General features: G+C 37.6%; 1 pseudogene; it reads left to right on the forward strand.

The window, feature by feature from the left end:
• The first annotated feature begins 8,431 nt into the window (after positions 1–8,431).
• On the forward strand, positions 8,432–25,098 carry LOC109073696 (annotated as a pseudogene).
• The last annotated feature ends 241 nt before the right edge of the window (positions 25,099–25,339 follow it).

Consider the following 25,339-nt stretch of genomic DNA (forward strand, 5'->3'; position numbering starts at 1 on the left):
TTCTGATGATGACTAATTGCAGTTTGTGTGATCAGTCCAGACCAATTCGCAACAAGTGCCACTCTGTTGGAACAACCAACCCATTTTATACCTGCTTTGGTTTTGGTTGCTTTGTCTTCTAAGTGATAATTGTTTATGATTTTAACATTTCTTGGTACCCCTTCCACTTTGTAACTTAATTTCTGTCTGCTTTGAATTCCCAAAACTAAAGGCTTATAATGAACAAATAATACAAATTCCTATAAAACACTTAAAACCAAAAGTAAAGTGTGGATTTTTTTTCCCCATGAAACATAACAGGAGACGTTGTGAAGAATGTTCATGCTGCTCTTTTCCTTAATGAAACCATAAAGTGACCATGTGTTGTCAAGATAAACAAAAAGAACAAAAAACATAAGAAAATAATATTTTGAAGCCATTTTGTGTGGTGAAAAGTCATTATTGACTGAAAATATTTTTTAAACCTGCTAATGAAATATTTGAAATAATCATGAGAAAATATTTTTTTTTCATAATTTTATTAAATATTCTAAAATTTTCAAAAAAAAAAAATTTTATGAAATTTTAATGTTAATAGATTAAAATTAATCAAAATATTAGTAATATGATGGCTTGGCTAGCTAAATAATGTTGAATAATTATATTTAGAGCTGCAGGTGGCTGGAAGAGTCCTTGGAGGGGAAGGTAAAAATTATACAAACAGGATGGGCTGCAACATGGCAGTGTCATTACATTTCAGTGCTGTTGTAGCCCTCCTCTGTCTCCTACGTGATCCAAATTTGTTTACCACTTACTTTAAAGAGCACAGTTAGAATGTAGTAACATTCCAACAGAGCCTCATTGTGCAGCCATGCAGACAGATTTGTTCATTATGAGCATGTGTGTGTGTTCAAGCTCAAGGGAAAGGGAGTGGATAGGAGTGCAACTCTTCAAGCTCACATACATGTACATGCACACAAAGCAGGAACAGTAAGTACAGCTGGCCAGGAAAAACAACAGGGGAGAGGGAGGGACTTTCAGGAAGAGAGGGAAACTGAAGGAGAACAACCTCAACCAGACAGGATCTCATTCTCAAAGTTTGCTCTCTCTCTCTCCATGTCTCATTCGCTCCATCTCTTTCCAACCCAAAGTGATAAAAGTAAGAAAACAGGGCAGAGAGCAACAGCTCGTGCGTCACAGCATGTAAAAAATGTGCCATAATCAACAGTCACTGGAGACACTGTTGTTGTTGGGAATTGGGATGTTTGTTTACGGTAGTGTTATCTTTGTACATTATTTAACTTCTAAAACAAAAAATTGATAAAATTACTCCCTTGTGTATTGTGGTTTCCTCTGTACTTACTAAATCCATTTGGTTTATATGTATAAATAAATAAATAAAAATACTTATTACTGTACTGCAAAAAAAAAAAAAAACTATATTATGTGAAATTAAAATGTCATTTTATTCTTTAAAGTGCAGAAATTATTGTTTAATTAAGAGATAATTATGCCAGAAAATATAACACAGCGCCTGTGGCACTATCAAAACATTATTCTGTTTGTTTAGACCTCCTGACCAACATAACACGACAAAGTTTTGCTTGACCAATAGCATGAGTTTGGGGCAGGACTCTCCGTTTGTTGACCTATGGCAAACAGAGGCAGTGTTTGTGAGAATTTATTATTCAATTTGGTGTTTAGATGCACAGCAATTAAACACTTCAGCATTAAATTGTAAAGAAATTATAAATCACTTGTTTCACTATACTTTAATTAAAAATGTAAATTTACTATACAGAAAAAAGTAATGTACTCCAGCAATGAGAATCACCATTGAGGGAAAAAAAAAAAAAACTAAGTCATTTTATTCATCAAGGTTTCTACAGTGAACTTTTTGCTTTTCAAGCAGACTTTGAAATCTCGTCCTCTCATCAAGACAAACAGTCTGGTAACCTTATGTGGGCCTCAGCGGTACAATCACAGAAGCTGTGAGAGCGTCTACCGCAGAACTCCTGCTAGCCAAGTCACCAGAATAACAAACAATCTCCTGAGATGGCCTCAACCTTACACTGAAGAAAAACAGCAGATGACCTCACATGGCACAGAATGGTTAAATTTCCTTTCTGCTTATTCAGCAACAGCACTTGGTGTCCGTTGCCATAATGTAATGCAATGCTAATGGCTTTGTTATGGCAATGTGCTACTTCATTAATAGACGTTTGTGCTGATAAAGGTGTGTTGGCTTACCCTAGTGAGTGTCTCTGTGTACATTAGGGCCTCTGTATGTTTTTGAAAAGGCTTTTTAAAAGCAGCCCACCTTGAGAGGTGGAAATGGGGCCATAGTGGTAAACACAGCTGTGGCAGACCTCTATTGTCTTAGCGGCTCATACAGGGCTTCAAGAGAAACACGGAAAACACCCAAAGAAAACACAAACACTGGACATTCATAGATATCAACTGGAGGATTTGATGCAAGATAATACTAGTTACAGTTAGAGAGGTTTTATTGCAAACTTTGTAGAAAAAAGGATGTTGAACATATTTCAGGAAGTGCGGTTTCCAGGTGGTGGGTATCATAATATGGCATTTGTTCCCATACGGTTAGTCAAACACTCCCTTCCTGTCTTCCCTTTCTGTTTTCTGCTGCACTAAAGTCTGCCTGGTTCTCGATCTAGGAAGACCTCGGGCATCAATCAGTGAATGACCTGATTTTAGATGACAACACACACACACACACACACACACACACACACACACACACACACACACACACACACACACACACACACACACACACACACACACACACACACACACACATACATTTAGTGAGATAAAGAGCTTGGATCATCTCTTGCTCAATGTTCCAGACAGACTGTTTTGCTGTGTGTCTTTGTCCAAGTCCAAAATCAGCACAGCAGAGATTATGCTCACTAAGTATCCATCCACATCCTCTTAGCTGGGATAAACTGCTTATAATATCAGTAAATCATTTATAATTGTTAGTTTTCTATAATATGTGGTGTTTGGGATGAACATGTTTTCCTGTCTACACAGTTGTGCTACTTAGGTTTAGCAATTTGTATAATTTAGGGTTCAGGAGTTAAGTTCTATAAAGGTAAAGCTTATCCAGTACATAGATGGTTCTCTTAACCTTAAAACCTTGGAAAATTTGTACAACTTTTGAAGAAAATGTCACTGGTGTCACTTGTAGTTCATTGCAAGAGCACTTGTATTGTTAGGATGTTCTTGGTGGTTGCTAAGGCATTCCCTAACAGTTAGAATGTTGTTAGTTAGTTTGTAGGCTTTTAATAAAGTGTTCTTGGTAGTTGCTAGGGTGTTGCTAATGAGTTCTGATTTGTTTGAATTTCACTTGTGTTGCTAAGATGTTGTAAGTGGTTGCTAGGGTATTGCTTAGCAGTTAGGATGTTGCAAGTCAGTTTATAGAATTTTGCTAAGGTGTTCTGAATGGTTGCTGCTAGGGTGTTTCTGTGTGGTTGCTAAGTGGTTGTTAAGTAATGAGTGGTTGTTAGACTTTTGCTAGTAGTTAGTGGAATATTTGGGGTCACTAAGGTGTTGCTAGGGAGTACTGAGTGGTGGTTAGTCTGTTGCTAGTAGTTAGCAGGATATTTTGGGTCACTAAGGTGATGCTAGGGAGTACTGACTTGTTAGTCTGTTGCTAGCAGGGTCTTTTGGGTCACGTCACTAAGGTGTTGCTAGGGAGTTCTGAGTGATTCTTAGTCTGTTGCTAGTAGTTAGTAGGGTCTTTTGGGTCACTAAGGTGCTAGGGAGTTCTGAGTGATTGTTAATCTGTTGCTAGTAGTTAGTAGGAGCTTTTGGGTCACTAAGGTGTTGCTAGGGAGTACTGACTTGTTAGTCTGTTGCTAGCATGGTCTTTTGGGTCACGTTACTAAGGTGTTGCTAGGGAGTACTGAATGGTTGTTAATCTGTTGCTAGTAGTTAATAGGGTCTTTTGAGTCACTAAGGTGTTGCTAGGGAGTACTGACTGGTTGTTAGTCTGTTGCTAGTAGTTAGTAGGATCTTTTGGGTCACTAAGGTGTTGCTAGGGAGTACTGAATGGTTGTTAGTCTGTTGCTACTAGTTAGTAGGTTATTTTGGTTAACTAAGGTGTTGCTAGGGAGTACTGAGTGGTGGTTAGTCTGTTGCTAGTAGTTAGTAGGATCTTTTGGGTCACTAAGGTGTTGCTAGGGAGTACTGACTTGTTAGTCTGTTGCTAGCAGGGTCTTTTGGGTCACGTCACTAAGGTGTTGCTAGGGAGTTCTGAGTGATTCTTAGTCTGTTGCTAGTAGTTAGTAGGGTCTTTTGGGTCACTAAGGTGCTAGGGAGTTCTGAGTGATTGTTAATCTGTTGCTAGTAGTTAGTAGGAGCTTTTGGGTCACTAAGGTGTTGCTAGGGAGTACTGACTTGTTAGTCTGATGCTAGCATGGTCTTTTGGGTCACGTTACTAAGGTGTTGCTAGGGAGTACTGAATGGTTGTTAATCTGTTGCTAGTAGTTAATAGGGTCTTTTGAGTCACTAAGGTGTTGCTAGGGAGTACTGAGTGGTTGTTAGTCTGTTGCTAGTAGTTAGTAGGATCTTTTGGGTCACTAAGGTGTTGCTAGGGAGTACTGAATGGTTGTTAGTCTGTTGCTACTAGTTAGTAGGTTATTTTGGTTAACTAAGGTGTTGGCTAGGGAGTACTGAGTGGTGGTTAGTCTGTTGCTAGTAGTTAATAGGATCTTTTGGGTCACTAAGGTGTTGCTAGGGAGTACTGACTTGTTAGTCTGTTGCTAGCAGGGACTTTTGGGTCACGTCACTAAGGTGTTGCTAGGGAGTTCTGAGTGGTTGTTAGTCTGTTGCTAGTAGTTAGTAGGGTGTTTTGAGTCACTAAGGTGTTGCTAGGGAGTTCAGGGTAATTGATAGGGAATTGCTAAGGGTGTTTGGCAATTACTAAGTGGTTGCGTACAGGACAAAACAGCCTACCATCCCAAGTCTCCATAACATTCTGGTCACTAGATATGGATCTACCCTAATGTAAGTGTACATGTTTTTTTTTTTTTTTAACATGAAAATTTTTAATGTGAAATCTTTGAATAGTAGCCCACTTCTACTGTTGCAAGCTGGGGTACATGATGTGCTGAAGTTTAATACTTACAATAATAATAGCAATAGAAATGGTGCCTCTGCACCATAAATACGCCTGAGGCTCTAAAACCTGTTATAGCCTACATCTTGTGTGTTTCTTTCAGTCTAAACTGTGTAATTGTCTCTGCCCCTGGGATTTAAACTTGTAATCCTCCCCTAGCTTCTGTTAGGGGGAGACTCACCTAGTGGGCGGGTATGGAAATAGACAAATGGGGGCTTTCATTAATCTCCTTTACATCAGATCCCTTTAGTATCAGCACAGAGATCAGCCTTTCCCCTTCTCAGTTACAGACATATCCATTCGCTCACATGATGGCAAATGAATAAAACAAAAACAGGGATTTGTTGGATATTCCTCACCACTAAATATCCAATCTCTCTGGAAAATGTTGTTATTCTGGTTAAATAGGAATTGACAAGTGTACATGTGAATATAGATATACATACATGAAAAAAAGTGTGTGTGTGTGTGTATACATACATATAATAATATAATAATATACTATATATATACTATATATATAAATATGTATGCATGTATGTGTGTATATATATATATATATATATATATATATATATATATATATATATATATATATATATATATATATATACATACATACATATTTATATATATATAGTAAATTATGATCTTTAATGTTTTTGCAGTTGCTCTCTATCACATGTGCTTCTCTCTCTCTTCATTATATGAGTATAATGGATGCACAATGTAGTTGTTCATCCCCAATAGTATATGAGGGCCACCAGCTGGCCCTTCCCTCCACCAGGCGTCTAGATTGAGCAGATCAGATGTCAGAGGAATTCCCCTGAGCACTGAGGCCTCTGCCTAATAGTGTAGAGCCTTAATCTGCAGTGTCTTGCAGGCATGCAGATCCACGCTGATTGAATTTGAATGCAATCTAGAATATCAGTCAGATTGTGTTTACATGTTTCTTTGTGTTTATACACATGCCATTGCTAAATGTTTTAGGGCAGTGGTTCTCATAAATGGATCACAGCTCTGTTCTGATAGGGTTGCAGACAGAAAATTATGCATTACTCCATTTCAGGGGCATTATGAAGCCATTTTTTCTAAGCATATAAACCCAGCATTCTGAACACTTATGTCAAATACCTAAATTGTAATGTTAATTTTATTTACCAAATATATAAACACTACTGTTCCAAAGTTTGGGGTCAGTAAGGTATTAATGCTGGCCAAGGCTGCCAAAAAATACAATAAAATCAGTAATATTGTGAAATAATATTAGAATTTTAAATAATTGTTTTCTATTTGAATATATTTTAATACATAATGTAATTCATTCCTGTGATGCAAAGCTGAATTTTCAGCATCATTACTCCAATCTTCAATGATCCTTCAGAAATCATTCTAATATTCTGATTTGCTGCTCAAGAAATATATATATTTTTTATTATAAGTGTTGAAAAAAGTTGTGCTGCTTCATATTTTTTGTGTAAACCATGATACATTCTTTCTGAATTTGAATAGAAAGTTTATTTATTAAAATATTTCTTTAAGTCTTTACTGTCATTTTTTATCAATTTTATGCATTCTTGCTGAATAAAAGTAAAAAAACAATTACTGTCCCTAAAATCACATTTCATTTCTAATATAAAAGTAGGCTTTATCATGTTAATAATTTTGCATATTGCTAGGTATGTGCAATTTGTGGTAATATCAAGGAATTTAATGTTTAATTTTAAGGACATCACAGCTTTAGGCCAACCAAATGCAAATCGATAACTCTGTGTTTATAAATGTCTCTTTAAATGTGCATCAAAGAGAACATATCAGAATTAGCAGGAGCATTTGCTGTCTGGTTTCAATTGTTTTGCTCTTGCACAATCCCAGACTTATTCCAGAGGCCTGCTGTCTACGTACACTCCGGATACGGCCTGTCTCATGGCAGTCAGAGCTCCAAAAAAGTGGATTGTTATGCAATCTGGTGTCAGCCTACACCATGATCCACGAATAAAGTATGCATGTAGCCCAGTTACTCTGTCCAGAGCAGGCTTTTTCCATCCACTGCATATTGAAATAATTAAGAGTATATGGAAGCTGACACTGATCTGTCAAATCAAAACTTGTGGGTTTTGGAGCAGTCTCAGGGACATTGCTTATTTGGTAATCTCCGAAAAAAGTAGGCCTTTTGAGGGGGAAAAAAATGCACCCTTCCTTTTCGTTATGCAACCATTTCAGGGTCAGTAATGTGTTTGAAACAACCATATTTGCTCTTAAAACTTTTCTTAGCATTTCTTAGTTTGAATGTTCAGGTCCCATTACATTAACTGATCATATAGTTTGTTAGATGTAAAACTTATGTATTTAAAGGAACAGTTCACCCAAAACTGAAAATTTGCTGCAAATTTAATCACCCTCATTCCATCCAAGATGTAGATGAGTTTGTTTCTTCATGGGAACAGATTTGGAGAAATGTAGCATTACATCACTTGCTCACCAATGGATCCTCTGCAGTGAATGGGTGCCGTCAGAATGAGAGTCCAAACAGCTGATAAAAAGATCACAAGTAATCCACATGAATCCTGTCCATCAGTTAATGTCTTATGAAGTGAAAAGCTGCATTTCTGTAAGAAACAAATCCATCAAGATGTTTTAACTTTAAACAATTACTTATGGCCAAAATATGAGTCCATGATTCATAATAACGCTTCCTCCAGTAAAAATACCCTGTTGTCCTCTCAGATAAAAATCCACACACATATTTGTTTAGAAATGTTTTGGACTATTTTCGCTTACAAACAGTGCTTGATCTGTTCATATTTGTTTCCTTATTCAGATGAGACAACTTTCTCACTGGAGGAAGCAACATTATGTATTACAGACTTTAGTATTTTAGCTGGAAGCAAGAGTTTAAAGTTAAAAAGGTCTTGATGAATTTGTTTTATTACAAACATGCAGCTTTTCACTTCAAAGGAGTTACTTGATGGACTGGAGTGGTGTGCTTTATTGTGATGTATTTATCAGCTGTTTGGACTCTCATTCTGACGGCACCCATTCACATGCAGAGGATCAATTGGTGAGCAAGTAATGTCATGTTAAATTTCTCCAAATCTGTTCCCATGAAGAAACAAACTCATCTACATCTTAAATGGCCAAAGGGTGAGTAAATTGTCAGTTAATTTTCAATTCTGGGTGAACTATTTCTGAAGAACATGTTTCATTGAAGACATATTTACATTTGTCAAAATGATCCATAAGTCTTTCCTGATGTAGCGGTTGATCTCCACCCACCACAGCCAAATTAATGGCAGTAAACACATGGCCCAGAACACGCCGCTCTATATCACAGGATACAGGCCTGGCTTGTGTTCGTTTGGAACAATTACGGACATTCAGAATTAAGTGAATCAGTCAACAGTTTCTCCACACTGCCCCAGTGCTGACCTAGCTGTGTTCTCTTCCCCTTCATTTGGATCCCGGCCACTTCACTGGCACTCAAAAACAACAGGTTTTTAAAGCTTTGGCAATAACAAACATGTTTTCCCTGAACGCTATTTATAAGAGTGTTAAGATGATTCAGTAGTGCAGCTGAAAAAACACAGCTTTTATGTTTTTTCATGTTAAAGAACAAGGCAGATGGGACCCCCTCATATTAAAAGACAGTGGGGTACAGAGTTTAACCATACAATAGGGAGTCATTATTGGCAGCAGTTGGATGTGAGTCAGAAATGGAGAATTTTGTCCCAGAAAGTGGGAGAAAATGCTCCTTAAAAATATTTTGTGTGTGTGTGTTTGTTACCTAACATTTGCTATTCTTGGCATATCTACTTATGACTGGGTTCATTTTGGGCTTATTGCCTCTGCAGACACCATAATGAACTGTAGCTGTCAGATAGACCGTCTGTATTCACTGTTTGAGTTCCCTTACCAAAACAAAACTGTGATGCTATCAGGTAATACCATGGTACTTTGATATACCAAGGTACTGAGTGATACGATATTTATATACTGTGGAATTACTCTGAAGGAATACCATCCCAGCTTGTACAACTACATCGTACAAACACTTTTTAAAAAACATTTTAGTCACAGAAATGTTGTGATAGCATTTTGTTTAATACAGTATCTTCTTGTAGGCTATATGTTTTTATATGATTCAAAAGAAAATGAAAATACAAAATTAAAATTATGTCAATTACTTATTGTTGGGCAAATACATTTACCTTGAATAAAGAAGTTATTTACTCACACTGGCCTGAGAATAAAATATATAATATATATAATCCTATTTAGACAAAGACAAAGGAAACGATGTTATTAGTTTTAACACTCATTGTGAAAAAACAGGAACGTTTTAATAGTTTATGTAGTGTGTTTGCTCCCTCTAGTGGTCCTTGCAAAAATAAATGGACTGTTTTGATTTCTGCAAACTACAGTAGATGACCAAATAGCACTTGGGTCATCTGGTTTGCAGAAATCAAAACATTCCGTTTATTTTTACAAGGACCACTTTATCAGTTCACACCACTAAACGCAGATTTTGAATTGACATTTTGTAATATACGTATATTTTGACTAATATTATATAGCCTATATAATTATTTATGTAATAACATTCATAATTATTTAATTTGTATAATGATTATAAATTCTGGTACTTTTAAATGTATGCCATATTTATAAAACATGAAAATTTACAAGTAAAACATAAAATAGACTACATATAAAAAAAAATTATAGTGAAAATATATTAGTCTGCAGCTTTAAGATTTCACCACCTTTCATTACTGTTACTGTATGAAGTATAAGCATACTGAATAATATGAATGAAGAGGCTGCTCAATTTCTGAGACTGTGGTGTATTTCTCGTGAGCGCTATGAATATGCATGAAGGGGCGGGGTCACACTCCCGTGACGTTGGGTAGAGGATGGGTTTAGATGCAGGTACAGTGATTTAAGGTCGCACAATGGACATACTTTGGGGAACATTAAATCAATAAGGCATTACATTTGAATTGATCTGAAATGCTATGAAACGTGGATTCACATTTCCTTTTTTCGTGGCGCGTGTTTGTGCTGCTCTCTTTGACTGATGGAAAAGCTCTCGGAGGTGAGTAGACCAACGCAATAAGTTATAATATAATATAATACAATAATGATCAGTTTTTATTTTTATTTTGAGACTAAAACTACAGATAGTTTTGTTTTCATTAGTTCATATATCTCTAGTTTCGTCTCAGTAGAATTTCAGTTTGGCTTCAATTATTCTGCTTAAATGGAACGATTTTTTATGCAAACCACATAAAATAGTATAAACAATCATTTATAAACAGCACATTTGGATATAGTGACATGTATGGAGTAATTATGCCTCTCTGTACAAAGTTACTTCTGCACATGACTACCATCTGTCCAGGTTCATTTTGTTTACTTGCAGCATTAATTGAAGCGACCTTCCCCAGTCCTAAAACAGATAGAGACTGTAATCTGCAATTAAATGCATTTTTAAAAACATCTGAACATTTCTAGAAAGATTAGATGATGTTGCTTTAAACGTTTAAAAATATGATCCCCAGTGTTCATGACTTAAATACGTTTATGAGTGTAATTCTTCTGTATTTAAGTTGTAAATATTTTGTTTGGGTAAAAATAATTTTGAAGTTATGAAACTTTCATGTGATGTTTCTTTATCTCAGTGTAAAAAGTGCATTAGGATGGATGTCATAGACTGTGGTGCATGACTAGTTTATACAGTAACTTGGACATAGTTTTACAATTTGTCTCTCACATGTTGATAATCAAATTTGAGCAATTTAATTAGTAAATATTCCCCGCCCTACTAACTTAGTATGGTTTGCATTTTTTAAAGCATGTTCATCCCCAGTCACTGTGCTTATCCCACACAGTGCTCTAGAAATTAAGCTCTACTATTGTGCTCCTAAAAGGCGTTTAGCACATTAAAATGCATTAATTGAATTCTGATACAGCATTAGAGGGCTGCAGGCACAACAGCACTTAGTCTAAACTGCACTAGGCACAGAGTAGCTGTCACAGAGCTGTCCAGGCCAATAAAACTCTTAATTTACTCGAAACAATAGCAGCATCTAAAGTAACAGATATATACAGTATGTAAGAATAGTCCATGCACTTATGAGGAGAGACAAAAGCTTGTTTTAAGGGGATGAAATTTAGTAATTTAAATTTATGTGTTATAATTCTCAAACAGAAAGACATTTTACTCTCTGGCATTTTGTTTTAAGGAATGTGTCCTTTGCCCTCACTGTTGTAAAGTGCAAAATGTGTAATGGATATGTACATAGAATGTATAGAATTCACATGTACATGAATATTATAAAATATTCATCAATAGGGGATTTATATTAAAGAAAAAAATAACTAATCCTAGTACAAATTACTTTGCAGCTTCTTTCTAGGGAGATGGGTTTGTGCATTTGAAAGCAGTTGAGTTGTGAAGTCAGACGTCTTTCCATGTACGGTTTCGAACCTCCAGAGCCAGTGGCCTGCTGTTCTTGGCTGCTGGGCAAACGGACTTCCTCTGGGTTGGGCTGCATTCTTGCAGAGTACAGGTGATTAATTAAATACATTACATTTAAATGATTGTACTAAAAAGAGGTCTTCATAAACAACACTATATGTGACCCTGGACCACAAAACCAGTCTTAAGTCGCTGGTGTATATTTGAAGCAATAGCCAAAAAACATTGTATGGGTCAAAATTATAGATTTTTCTTTTATGCCAAAAATCATTAGGATATTAAGTAAAGATTATGTTCCATGAAGAGATTTTGTAAATTTCCTACCGTAAATATATCAAAACTTAATTTTTGATTAGTAATATGCATTGCTAAGAATTCATTTGGACAGCTTAAAAGGTGATTTTCTCAGTATTTGGATTTTTTTGCACCCTCAGATTCCAGATTTTCAAATAATTGTATCTCGGCCAAATATTGCCCGATCCTAATAAACCATACATCAATAGAAAGCTTATGATGTATAAATCTAAAAATCTCAATAAATCTTCAAATTGACACTTAAGACTGGTTTTGTGGTCCAGGGTCACATATGTAGGTATAGCTTTTATTGTAATGTGTAATTTGATATTTTGTAACTTTTAATTGCATATTATTCATTAGTTTCTCTTGACGTGATGTGTTTTCTAGAATGTGTGTTCATTTCAGTGACGAGTCAAAAACAGAAAGAATGATTTAGCATAAAAATATAGTACAATCATTGTCTGAGTTAATTGCAGTTTTGCAACTGCTGTAAGAGGCTGAGATTTGAAATGTTGCATATGTTGTTCAGTTCAGATGAATTTGCTAAACTACAGTATGTTGGATTCTTAAAATTAGTGTTCTTCTTACTGAGTCTAAATTTATACCCATCTATGGCAGTTACATTTATCTGACTTGTAATAAGGTACACACTCAATGCAGATATTTTGTGCCCAAATGCAAAAACAAAAGGCAAGTGATTTTATGTTGCTTCCAGACAGAAAAGTTCTGCTCATAGTCTAAACCTCCACATGCATCACTCTACTGACAAGTCTTTTCATGCTGAGGAATACTGACATGGTATAACTCTGTTGCCTGCAGTTAATGTAGTATGATTTTCTTAGCGATACCGGGAGTAATTAGCTTTTTAAAAGATTATGTCCTACATTACTGTAAAGATATTTTGTCCATCTCTGTCAGGTGCAGATTCAGCTTGGATCTGGGGAACGTACTGTTCGTTCTGAGAAGGGTATCCCCTTGAATGATCTGACCTGGCATACAGTAGAACTTCAACATAATCATGACAACATCACGCTGACTGTAGACAAAAACTCTATAACATCTGTTAAGATGCCAGGACCTGACTTTGAACTGGATGTCCAGGATGGACTTTTTTTGGTGGTGTTGGGGATCTGGAAAAATCCTACCTCTCAGCAAATGAAATTCCTTTTGGCTTTCGTGGATGTTTGGATGAGGTTCTGTTCAATGAGCATAACCTCCTTTCCTCCCTTAGGCCTTACTCTGGATACAAAATGATTAATGAATTGTCCCTTGGTTGCAGCCCACAGGTTTCAGCCACTGTCAACGATTCAATAAGCTTTTTCAGTTCCAAAGCATACATGCCCCTACCAACATGGGACGTACCCCAAGAGGGTGTATTTGAATGTGAACTGCATACAGTACATTCAGAGTGGATCCTTTTTATACAGCTCTGCAGGCCATGGTAACTATTTTGCCCTGGAATCCAGAAGGGTCACCTTGTTGCTATCATTAAAATAAGTGTAACGAAGACAGCATTGCTTTCCTTGATGGTTGTCAATGATGGGGCATGGCACATTTTGCGGCTCTATTTGTCTCCTTTGTATCTTCACGTTACTTTGGGTTTGGAGATGCACAATTCTAGCTTTGGGATAAATGCCTGTGCGTTCGATTACTGGACATCTGTTCCTAGGTGGGGTCGATGTCAGCACTTACACAGAAGTCCACAAGTATGGATTGCTCTCTATGGTAGGGAAGCACATAGGAGGAGTGTCATTTAAAGGCTGCCTAAGGAATATCAGAATCAATTACCAAAGGATGGGCCTTCCAAAAGCATTGGTCACCAAGGATATTTCTGTTGGATGTGAACCAGAAAAGCAGCTTGGACCCAGTACCACAAGTCCATTAGTTATTACCATAGATTCTGAAAATATCACAGATGTTTTACCTGGGATGGACAAGAGAAATTTCCTTTTACTCAAGGATTTGGAGGTTCTTAAAGGCGGATGGGCAGCACTTGAGTTTAAACACATTAAGATTAACCTAGAGTTCCGTAAGCTTGGGATCCATCAATCGCTGATTATGTTTTGGGTTGAAGAGCAGCCGGTCCATGGGCAACTCCGACTGGATGTTGACCCTGATCTGGGTGAGAACACCTTCAGTATGGTGGATCTCTGGCATGGAAGGGTCATGTATGTCCATGGATCTGAGGACCTACTTGACTTTTTCATGTTTTCCATCACATATCAAAAAGAAAGTGCCTAGCTATCTCAAAGGGAACAGTCTGCACAGATTTAACACCAGCATCACATCTGTCAATAGCCGCATTTCCACTGTCGGGCCAGTGCGAGCCAGGACTTAAAATGGGCCGTGCGGGGCTAATAGCCTCGGGCCAGTAGCACCGAGGCCAGAATAGCGCAGCGTTTCCACAGTCGGGCCTGAAGCTCCGCTGCACTTCACTAAAACCCGCCCTTTACACGCCTCTCAGAAACAACGTCATGCAATCCCATCGTTTCACCAACAAAGAGAAGTTATCAGAAAACTAATCAGAAATAAGTCACTGGAACATGCGCGATCACAAAACGAACACGATAACAGCGGCCTTTTGTTTGCATGCTTTGTTAAATATTCAAATTCAAAAGCATCGATGGTTTACTATAGAATAAGTGATACATTGATCATAATGAATCAATTTATCAGGACTCAAAATTAATCACACAGAAATATTTTTTTTCTATTTTATTTATTTATTTTTAACGCTTATGAAAATAGCCTGCTTATTCAGTCGAGTCTGTTTCTGTTTATTTGTAGCCACAGTAGCCTATATACGTCACATTTAGAATGAATGATAATAACTCTATTTTTATAAAAGCTCCCGAACAAAAATCATAATTATATTTTGATGACATGCTACGCGGAGCTAAACTCTCGAGACGAGACGAGACTTATGACAGATAAAATATGTTACTAAATAAATACACAATTGTGATAGAGAATAAGAAGCTGACGTCTGATTTCTCCAAGTGGTTGCATTTATGTATTAGCGTGCATAGTCTTTTACATCGCTTATAAATATTTCTGCCTTTTATGGTGATTATAATCCACATCGGATCACGTTATTTCAAACACTCGCTGCTGACTGAAAGTGATATATGAGCTCAGCTTATTTTTAAAAGTTTTTAATGTTGATGTCATAGCTGTTATCTTTCTGAAATGAACGGCGCTGACGCTCTCCAGGCGCGAAGAAACTCCGCCTCTGTTTATAACCACTCCGCTAGCCCCAGCTGGCCCGTTGGCCCCGAGGAAGCCCTGACGAGGCACGATCAAGCCCCGGAAGTGACAGTGGAAACGCGACTGGCCCTGGCACGCACTAGCACGCCCGCTTTAAGCCCGAGAGTGGAAACGCGGCTAATGATGCTCCTGAACTTAGCCTTCCTGAGGGCAGTCTCTTCATTCTTCTAGAGTGCTCAAGATGTCGTATGAGCACAGATGTCCTCAGGGTCATCGACCCTGACACTAACTCCACAGACCTGAGTGCTGGTTCAGGTGTTCTATAGATCAAGGAACACCTGGGCAGAGCAGTTACCTCATTTCGGAGTAGAGATAAACAAAAGAGAAGAAACACACCGGAGTAGAGGTAAACCAAGGTGAAGCAACGTTTATTAGTAACAAACATCTTGCTGCGCAAGTCAATGTTCCTAAACAAGTCGTGGATATTCGCTATAATGTCACAGTGCCACTAGTCTATGGTGAGCTGCAAAGACTGCATTCAAGTGGGCAGTGGAAGCAAACTAGCACATTTACGCAAAAACTTCTGGAAAAGGGACACAGCAAAGTAATAAAACATGACAGTTTCAAATGCACAGTCACAGTCGGCTCAGTCATTATGAACGAGTTGTTGTTTTTGATTAGAGTACACTGGATTCATTATAGAATCACCCGAAATAAGGTGGAGATAGATGGTGAACAGAAAGTCACATTGACAACTCAAAAATTTCCTGTTGTTACCAAGGGTGCAAGAATTTTGGAAAATGACCTTCACATTAGTTTATTGACATTACCAAGGAGTTACATCTTTTTGATAGTTAGATTTTAAAAAAGAACTCTACTTTCAGTCAAGATGACATTACTAATCACAAGTTGCAGTATGAACTTTTAGAAAAACGATGATACAAGGGACATGTTTCACTTTCAAGTATTCTCGAAAATTTGCCATGTCAGGGATTCATGAGTTCAGAATCAGTATCAAAGCAGATATTCAGAACATCATTTTAAGAAATCATGAATTGTCTCTCTTGGAAGGGGAGAGCAAGGTCATTACTAAGGCAATGCTTTTCTTAGAGACACCCAGCTCCAGAGCAGTACACTACACTGTCACCAGCAGCCCTAAACATGGGATTTTGAAGAGAATAAACCTCTCTAATTCCTCTGCCAGCAATGAAAGCATAATAGAGTTTACCAATCAGGACATTTCAGAGGAACGCATCTTGTATGTCCATGATGATAGTGAAACCACCCATGATGCATTTACATTCCTGGCCTCTTTTGGCTCTCTGAAAAATAAGACCCGAGGCACGGAGGGCATATTTAATATTTCCATCCAGTTCCATTCATCAGAAACCCATCCGTGTTGTGGATAAAGTTTTCCATGTGGTGCGTGACAGCCAGCGGTTGCTTACACTGGAAGATTTGTGCTACCATGATGCTGACACGGATTTTAATGACAAAGCTTCTGCTTTATACCAGACGAAAGATCCCTATGGGTGAGCTGGTCCTGGTAAATGACACCACACACAAGCTTTATCAATTCCATCAAAAGGACTTAGAAGAGAAGAGAGTGCTGTTCATTCACAAAGGGGTGAGTTATGGACGCTTTGTCCTCTTCTTATCCGATGGGAAGCACTACACATCAACACTACTTGAAGTGTCGGCCCAGGATCCAATTGTTAAGGTGGCAAACAACACAGGTCTATTGGTTCAGAAAGGCCAGATGGCCAATTTGTGAATTTCAGTATCTCCACTAATATGGATATCAGGCATCATGAAGAAGTGGTCTTTGAGGTTTTCCTACCACCAAGCCATGGGACTCTTTGCTGCAATAGTATAAAAGCAAATACGTTTACACAACATGACTTGGAAGATGGGTCTTGTGATGTATCATCATGATTACGGTGAAATACTGGAGGACTTTTTTAACTTCACCAGCAAGGTTAAAGGCCTCCGTTTAGATGTAATTGTGCTAGTTAAGGTGTACCTCGAGAGTCATCAGAAGCCCCCAAGAGTTATCCAAAATAACCCAGTTGTATTGGAAGAAGGAAAGCCTGTAAAAAAATCAACAAGGACGTTCTCCAGGTTAATTTTACTTCATTAAAATCATTTTTCATATGCTATTAAGTGTAGACTATTATCTATTTGATGTGCTTATGTGGTGTGTTCCAGGTTGTTCATGAGGATAACAAACCTTTTGAGATTGTGTATACTGTGAAGGTGGCACCCACTTACGGTTTTCTGCGGATATCTATGCTAGAGGAAGATCACTACTGTGGCAGTCAGGAGAATCCCATCCAAAGCTTTTCACAGGGTGAGATCAATAAAGGGCATATTCAGTTTGTTCAAACAGAGCATGGATATGTTAATGACTCTTTCTCACTTGACATAACCAATGGCATTCTAACAATCCATGATCTCATAGTCGAAGTGGATATTATCCCCTTGTACATCCCACTAGAAGTGTCCAATATGACCCTAATAGAGGGTTCTTCAAAAGCTCTCACTCAAGGCCATCATCAAAGTAGTTAACCAACACTTTCATGGACTCCAAATCTTCTATCTTGTAACCCAGGGGCCTCATCATGGACAAATTGAACACTCAAGGATCCCTGGTGTCCCAATTCCATCTTTCACAAGGGCTCAAGTGAGTTTCTGTTCTTCACTTGACTTTGTTTCTCTTTACTCCCATACAACAAAGGTTAAAACAAGACAATACATTTCACAGTTTAAGTAAATTAAATACGTATAATCGTTATGAAAGGACATTATTCACTAGTAATGTGTTTACTAGTAGTTTTTAAATGAAATGAAATGAAATTTATGAAATGAAATTTATGCATTTAGCAGACGCTTTTATCCAAAGCGACTTACAGTGCATTCAGGCTATCAATTTTTACCTATCATGTGTTCCCGGGGAATCGAACCCCCAACCTTGCACTTCGTAACGCAATGCTCTACCACTTGAGCTACAGGAGCACATATTTTTAATAATAAAAAATAGAATTGTATACTTTCTTTTGCCGCAGGCTGAACAGGGATACATATTCTATGTCCATGATGGAAGTGAAACCATGGCTGATAATTTTACCGTGGTGGCCAATAATAGAGATATCCAGAAGCAAAGCTTGCCTTTTGTGGTTTATGTCAATATAACACCCATAAATGATGAACCTCCACTTGTAACTGTCAACAGGATTCTCAAGGTGAGGTTTTTTCTTTAAGCTAATATATATTCTACTCATATGTATAGTATTTGTGAAATAAAATTTTAAGTTATATTAAACAAAAAACCACACCAAAACATTAAAACATGACTGCAACCTGGATTTTCAAATGACAGATTTTATCTGCTTCCCACAGACCCAACAAATTTGTGCATTAGCACTAAAATAGTGGTACATTCAATTAATACAAGTTAAGAAAATTTGGCACATTCTTTTTCCATTTAAATCATGCGGGAAAACAAAACAAATCACTGGTTAAACCAGCTTAAACTGTGTACGCCTAGATTTTCGATGCCCCCTTTCACCAGCAAGAGGTTCAGTAAACACATTCTGAAATAGCTGCTGTAAAAAAAAATATATATATATTATAGTAAAAAATGTTTAACCTCACCTGACAAAAAATGATCAAAACTGACAGCATCACGGTTCTTTCATTAGGTGTGGGAAGGTTCTGTGACAGAGATAAGCACTGAAGACCTCAGTTCTGAGGATCCAGATTCTCCTCCTGAGAGCCTAGAATTCATCATCACTCCACCAAGTAATGGGCATCTAGCCCTGAAGATAGACGCCCCCTCCAGGCCTGTTCACCCAAGAGCATATTCATCATGACCAGCTGGTGTTTGAAAATAGTGGTTAGTTTACATTATAATGTGCCCAAATGATTTGATAATCGATTTTCCTTGATCTCTCAGTAGGTTTGTGGTGTTTATGTTTTGACAGATGCCCTGTCAGGAGGATTTCACTTTCAAGTCAATGATGGGATGAACTTTGCTCCAAGACAAATCTTCAGTGTTGCAGCCCAATCTCTGGTGATCAGCTTAGAGAAAAATCAAGAGCTCAAGAGTTTTCCCAAGTTTGATTTTATTGTGCTTTAAAGAAAAAAGTAAAACTCAAGTGCTATTCTGTACTAGTACAAATGTATTGCTGTTAATATTAAAAATTATACACTTTTTAGTTAAAAGGGGTTAGTAAGGGTGCCTTTCACATGAAGCAATAGGGTAGAAAAGAACAAGATATTGTAGCACACTGCAGCAGCTGGACTGGATTGTAAGAAGTAAAGCTCAGACTAGCCTAATTTTTGAAACCGTAACGGTACACTTTTCTGTGATGTATTTCCTGTATCCTTCTACAGGTTCTTCAAGGTTAATTACAGAGGATGAGCTGCTGATAACCACAAATGACTTTGATGATATTTATGGGAATCGCACCATCACATACACTGTGACCTCACCTCCAAGATTTGGCAGCCTGATGTGAAAACAAGATGAAGATTCTACAGAAGAAATCTCATCCTTCACCCAAAACATGGTATTTATGAAATCTGCTTCTGAGTTTAGTTGGCTGATGTTAAAATGTGTACTTCTTTTCAAAAGTTATTTAATGTTATTTAATTCCAGAGAGGAATTGGTGCAGGATAGGTGCATTGTTAAGACAAACTCAAACTACGTTTGAGCTGGTGAGTTCTGATAACGTTTATCATTTTAAATGCTCTACCACAGATGTCATCCAGTATAGATGTTTTGAACATACATATTATTTCAAGATTGCTTTTTCCTTGTCAAAACATTTCAGTTTCATGTAACATTAATTGAGCATAACTTAAAGGGGTCATATGATGCGATTTCAAGTTTTCCTTTCTCTTTGGAGTGTTACAAGCTCTTGGTGCATGAAGAAGATCATCTGTAAAGTTGCAAAGACTAAAGTCTCAAATCCAAAGAGATATTCTTTATAAAAGTTGAGACTCTGCCACGCCGCCCCTAAAACGGCTCGTTTCAACATATCCCCCACATATCTACATCACGATGTGGAAATATTTGTGTAATGCCGCCCAAATGTTCACGCAAAGAAAGAAGTCGTGGTTTCAGTAACCGCAGTTAGTGTTAAAGCAGCCATGACAGGGAGGTGCTGTGTGTTTGTGAAAGCAAAATCACTTTATTTGGCCTTCCAAAAGTAGATTAGATCTTTAAGATTACTTACAACAGAACAGCAATGCATTTTATGGACGACCGTTTCGTGAACCTAGGAGAGGAGGTAATTCTGGCTTTGCTACCACAATCTGATGCTTCTGAATCAGCTACTGTAATGTCAGCTAAGTATGTTTTGTTATTAGTTTAAGTATTTGCTATTGACTGTTCAAATGCAGAGTTTTGTGCGCCGTGTGTGTGTGTGTGAGAGAGAGAGAGAGAGAGAGAGAGACAGAGAGACAGGGTCACACAGTGGAGTCAGCTGTCTTAACCGTCCGTGGCTTGTGTACTGCAAACACATACGAGCTTCATCACTGAGTCTGTCACGCGACTCTGTTCTCCTTTCGGGCTTGAACTGATGGTAAAACTAAGGACATTATTAACTGTCTTTATATTTATTTTGAAAGATGAAGCTTGCAATTATGGAAAGGGGCGTTACATTTCTGACAAGTTCTTGCAGTGATCGGCCAATCACAATGCACTGGGTCAGTTGGCCAGTCAGAGCAGACTGCGCTTGTCAGAAGGAGGGACTTCATAGAAAACAACGCGTTTGAGAAGACCTACAATAATGTACAGTTTTTGAAAAATAATGTGTTTTTTGAACATTAAAGCATGTCAACATATTCTGTTATACCAAATACACAAAATAATGATCTTTAAAAAAGCATCATATGACCCCTTTAAAGTTGTTCACAATTTGTATTGTGGTATATCTAGTTTGCATGATGTCATCACCAGCCCATATCTGAAGCCCAAATTCATTTATTTTTTAGCATCACAATTTTTGTTTGGGCAGTAAGAAATTTAGATGTATACTTCACTCTTTTGCATGTTATCTTAGCCAACTATACAAAATAAATGCTTTCTCATCTCCTTCTGACTTGTTCTTTAAGCTGATTTATTTTTAAAATGTAATTTTAAATAGCATTTATCCACCTTTTTCCTGAATGCAGAAATTTCTATTCATATTAACATATTTTCCGAGCTGATGATATAACATTAAACCTATAAAAAATGGTTTTAAAAAGCACATGGTGGCATGTTTTCATCACTTTACAGTGTCTTTTTGCAATAACTCAACTGTCATAGTTTAATAAGTGGGTAGATGACATGAAATGGTCTGAGGTTAGCTGCATTGAAAACACATGAGCGCACATATCCTACATATAGCTCCCGATCGGGGCTAAGTTCAGGGGATTTTGTACACAAAATGATAAGAGCACACATTATTTTTAACACATTATTTTATTATATTACACACAGTATTTTAACTTAGGCACTGCAAGCCATGCTTGTTTTCTTCTGCCAGTGTTATAGGATGCTATCATAGGATGCAAGGCATACACTGCTGGACACGGACAGATTTGCTTTTGTGCAAAACAAGTACTTTACAGGAATTCCTTAAGCTCATTGCTGTTGCTGTTGCTGTGGCAACCAACAACAGCACAGCTCAACCCTACACATTTTTATATTTTATTATATATATAATTAAGTTAAATTAATTCAGTCTTTTTACCCCATTTTAACATGGATTTCTATGAAGACCAGAACACGACAGCATCCAAACCGATCTTAGAATCCATCATGACGGCACTTATCGGTTACTCAGGAAAAAGGCGGATATGATTATTCTAACTTATAAATAAACTAAATGACTTCTGTTATTTTAGGTGAAAGAACGTGCTGTGCTGTATGCACAGACTAAACCTGTTGCATGGATCGCTACAGATTCCTTCACCTTCATTGCGTCATGCCCCCCAGCATCCCTCCAAGCTCACACTTTTAATATCCACATCTCTTATGAAAATACGGGCCCGGAGCATAGGAGTGCACTCTTAACAAATACTGGTAATGATTTCTGACTTCTGGTGATTTTTATTTGAGCTTTTTTATACTGTAATCAGCCAGCCCAAAAATGGCTTCCTTGCTTTGGACGGTCAGCTCAATAAGACTGTCAGCACCTTTACCCAAGCTAATGTAAATCAGGGAAGGGTGACCTTAGTACAAAAGGGGGAACACTCATCAGGGGTCATCTATACTTCAGTATCACTGATGGATTCCACAGACCACTCTACAAGCTCTTCAGTGTAGAGGTAGAGAATATCACCATCTGTGTGGTCAACAACACGGGACTGACACTGCTGCAAGGCCAGGCCACAGTGACTCTGACATTTGAGAACCTGGCCACAGTGACCAATGAGAGAGATGCATCCATTAAGTATTTAGTTACAAGCCCACCAAGTCATGGGAGTGTCATGGTTATGGAAGAACCAGTCACACACTTTGACCAACAGGACCTGCACACTGGCAGAATATTTTATAACATGACTGACCTGTCATCCCCTCAAGACTGCTTTGAGTTCATGGTTTTCACATCCGAGAGTAACCTGACCAACCAGGTGGTCAACATCACAGTCAAGCCACTGATCCACCTTGGAGAGCATGTCAGGGTCCCAGATGGCATCCCAGTGAAGCTAAGAAAGGACGTCTTGGATGCAACAGAATTGGCTTCCCTTAGTACTAACGATCCCATCTTTGAGATCCTTGAGCCGCCAAAACATGGCAAGCTAGTCTAAGTCACATTTGACCTTGGAGGAACCTCTCACTCGATGGAGTCCTTCTCATTCAGGGATGTGGAACAAGGCAGAGTGGCCACTGAGGAAAACATCAACTTCCATGCCATTTATGGCAACACAACAGCAGGCAGTTACAATGTCACAGCAGTCCATACACTTAATGACTCATTTGTTTTCCTTTTGAAGGCAGCCAATGTCCAGCCTGCCAGAGGCGAATTTGTGTACCTAGTATTACCTTATGACCCCATTACAGGGAAGCATATACTTTCAGAGCCGACCAAGTTGCCGACTTTGAACAGAACAACAAATGCTCACATAGATCCATCAACAAGACCACACAGGACTGCTTCAAAGCTGAAGCCTCGAAACCGCGGGGGGAACCACACACGAAGCAGATCCACGGTTCCTCATGTGCCTCTTACCACCATGGGCAAGTTGGACCCCTCCCCAAAAAATACTTTAGTGAGGATGGAGTCTTTACCAAGACCTGCATCTGATCCCTTGCTCATTATCCTGCAACTTCTGGCCTGCCTTCTCCTGATTGTTATTCTTGTGGTTCTCATACTTGTCTTCCGGCACCACAGGGAAAAGCGGGCCCAACCGGAAATGATACAAGTACTGACGGGGAACCCTGGTGAAGATATTTTAGCCAGAGGCCCATATCTGGGTCAGCCCGAGAGAAGTCTCGCCGTTCCTTCAGTTATAGTAACCCTACTCACTCCGAGTTGCCCTGGTAGTCCTGTTTTACAGGAAGTACATGATGCAGCCTTGATGCCAGCAATTGAACAAGCTGTGTCTCCATTTCTCCTTTGCACATGGAGTCCACATAACCCCGATTCTGCCCAGCTGTGTTCACCAGCAACATCATCCCTTAAACAAAACCAACACTGGGTTTGACTCAACACTTTTTATCACATCCAGATGTTGCTTGAACCAATTTTTATGAACTATCACTGTGCATGACCATTATCTGAGCCAAATCTTAGCATTACTAGCAGAAGAAAGTAAGCTTCTAAGTTTCATACCATACACTGAGAAACTTAAATATCTAATCAAACTATTGCTGGAATTTGGTTTTTGAAAGTCTCTTGACTTAGTATCAAGGGAAGGATTGCCAAGTAACTATAATTTTAACATTATTTTTTTTATGTTAGTCCTATTGTTTCAGTTTTGTCCTGCCAGAGCTCAGATGGTTTTGTGGTTTTGATAGTTTGTTTTTGTTTTGTTTTGTTTCTTCAAAACAAAGATAGCCACAAAATCTTCTTACAGGGTCAGAATATTTTGCAGTTACATTTTCCATTATACATTGTCAAAAAAAAAAAAATGTGCAGAAATGGTACATTTAGCTTGTCACTGGGGCAGTACACTGAAAGGTACACTTGTACCTTCTCTAAAACTATTAGCACTAATATGCTTCCTTCATGGGTAGATGAGGGGATTACCCCAGTGACAAACAATGGGTTTTTGCACATTTCTCTTATAATGGGCTACATATAAAAACTTTTTAGAGCACAAACACCATATATATATAATATATATCTTCCAGCGTTTACATCAAATGTTCTTGGTTTTATACAATTCTGATACAAGTCATTATTCTACTTGAGTCTTCATGTGGTAGCAATACATTATTGTTTTATTGATTCTAGGATTGCTTAAATAATAAAGTATTGTTATTACATTTAAGCCTTCAGGTAAGTAAAATTAGAGAAGGTAAAGATTTATTGTTCAGTTTATTTGTAATTATATAAAGTGCAAGATATAAAATAAGTACTACTTCTACAAGATGACTAAACTGAATATTTCTTTCACATTTCCTCTTTAAATGTTAAAAAAACACTATAGATTTATGCTGTAACCTAATGCCTTACGTTTATTTATACGGTAACATTTCTGAAGTCTGTCAGAATGTAAAGAAATTGAACTGAAACTACTCAAAGGTGCTTTTTAAAGGAGTGTCTAAATTTTAAAATATTATGCTGACCACAAAAACAAATCCACCCTCAGAAATATTGCACCACAATTTTTACATTCCTAGCAAGGTTGCATTAGCAGGATATGCAAAAGAAATTTGTTGCTATTGAAAGAAGATGAATAATTCAAACACTCTGTAATGCCTAGTTTGCTTAAAAGATGAATGTGGTTCAGACATCTCTTTTTAATAATTTTACATTCTTCTGAAGTGAAATATGACAATCTGTATTTGTTATCTTGTAATTTACTATGGGCTACAGATTTATGAATGTTTACATGTATGTGTGTATTTATGTCTGTGTGACAGATAAAGTATCTCTAAGTTTAAATATATTCATGTAAAAATTATTATTACATGTATAAATATGAAATTATAATAAAATTATTGCTTTTTTTCTATAATCCTTTTGAATTATAACAATACATATTTATGATTCACACAGTATATA

The sequence above is a fragment of the Cyprinus carpio genome, chromosome A10 (assembly GCF_018340385.1).
Source record: "Cyprinus carpio isolate SPL01 chromosome A10, ASM1834038v1, whole genome shotgun sequence".
In the NCBI taxonomy this organism is placed as follows: Eukaryota; Metazoa; Chordata; class Actinopteri; order Cypriniformes; family Cyprinidae; genus Cyprinus; species Cyprinus carpio.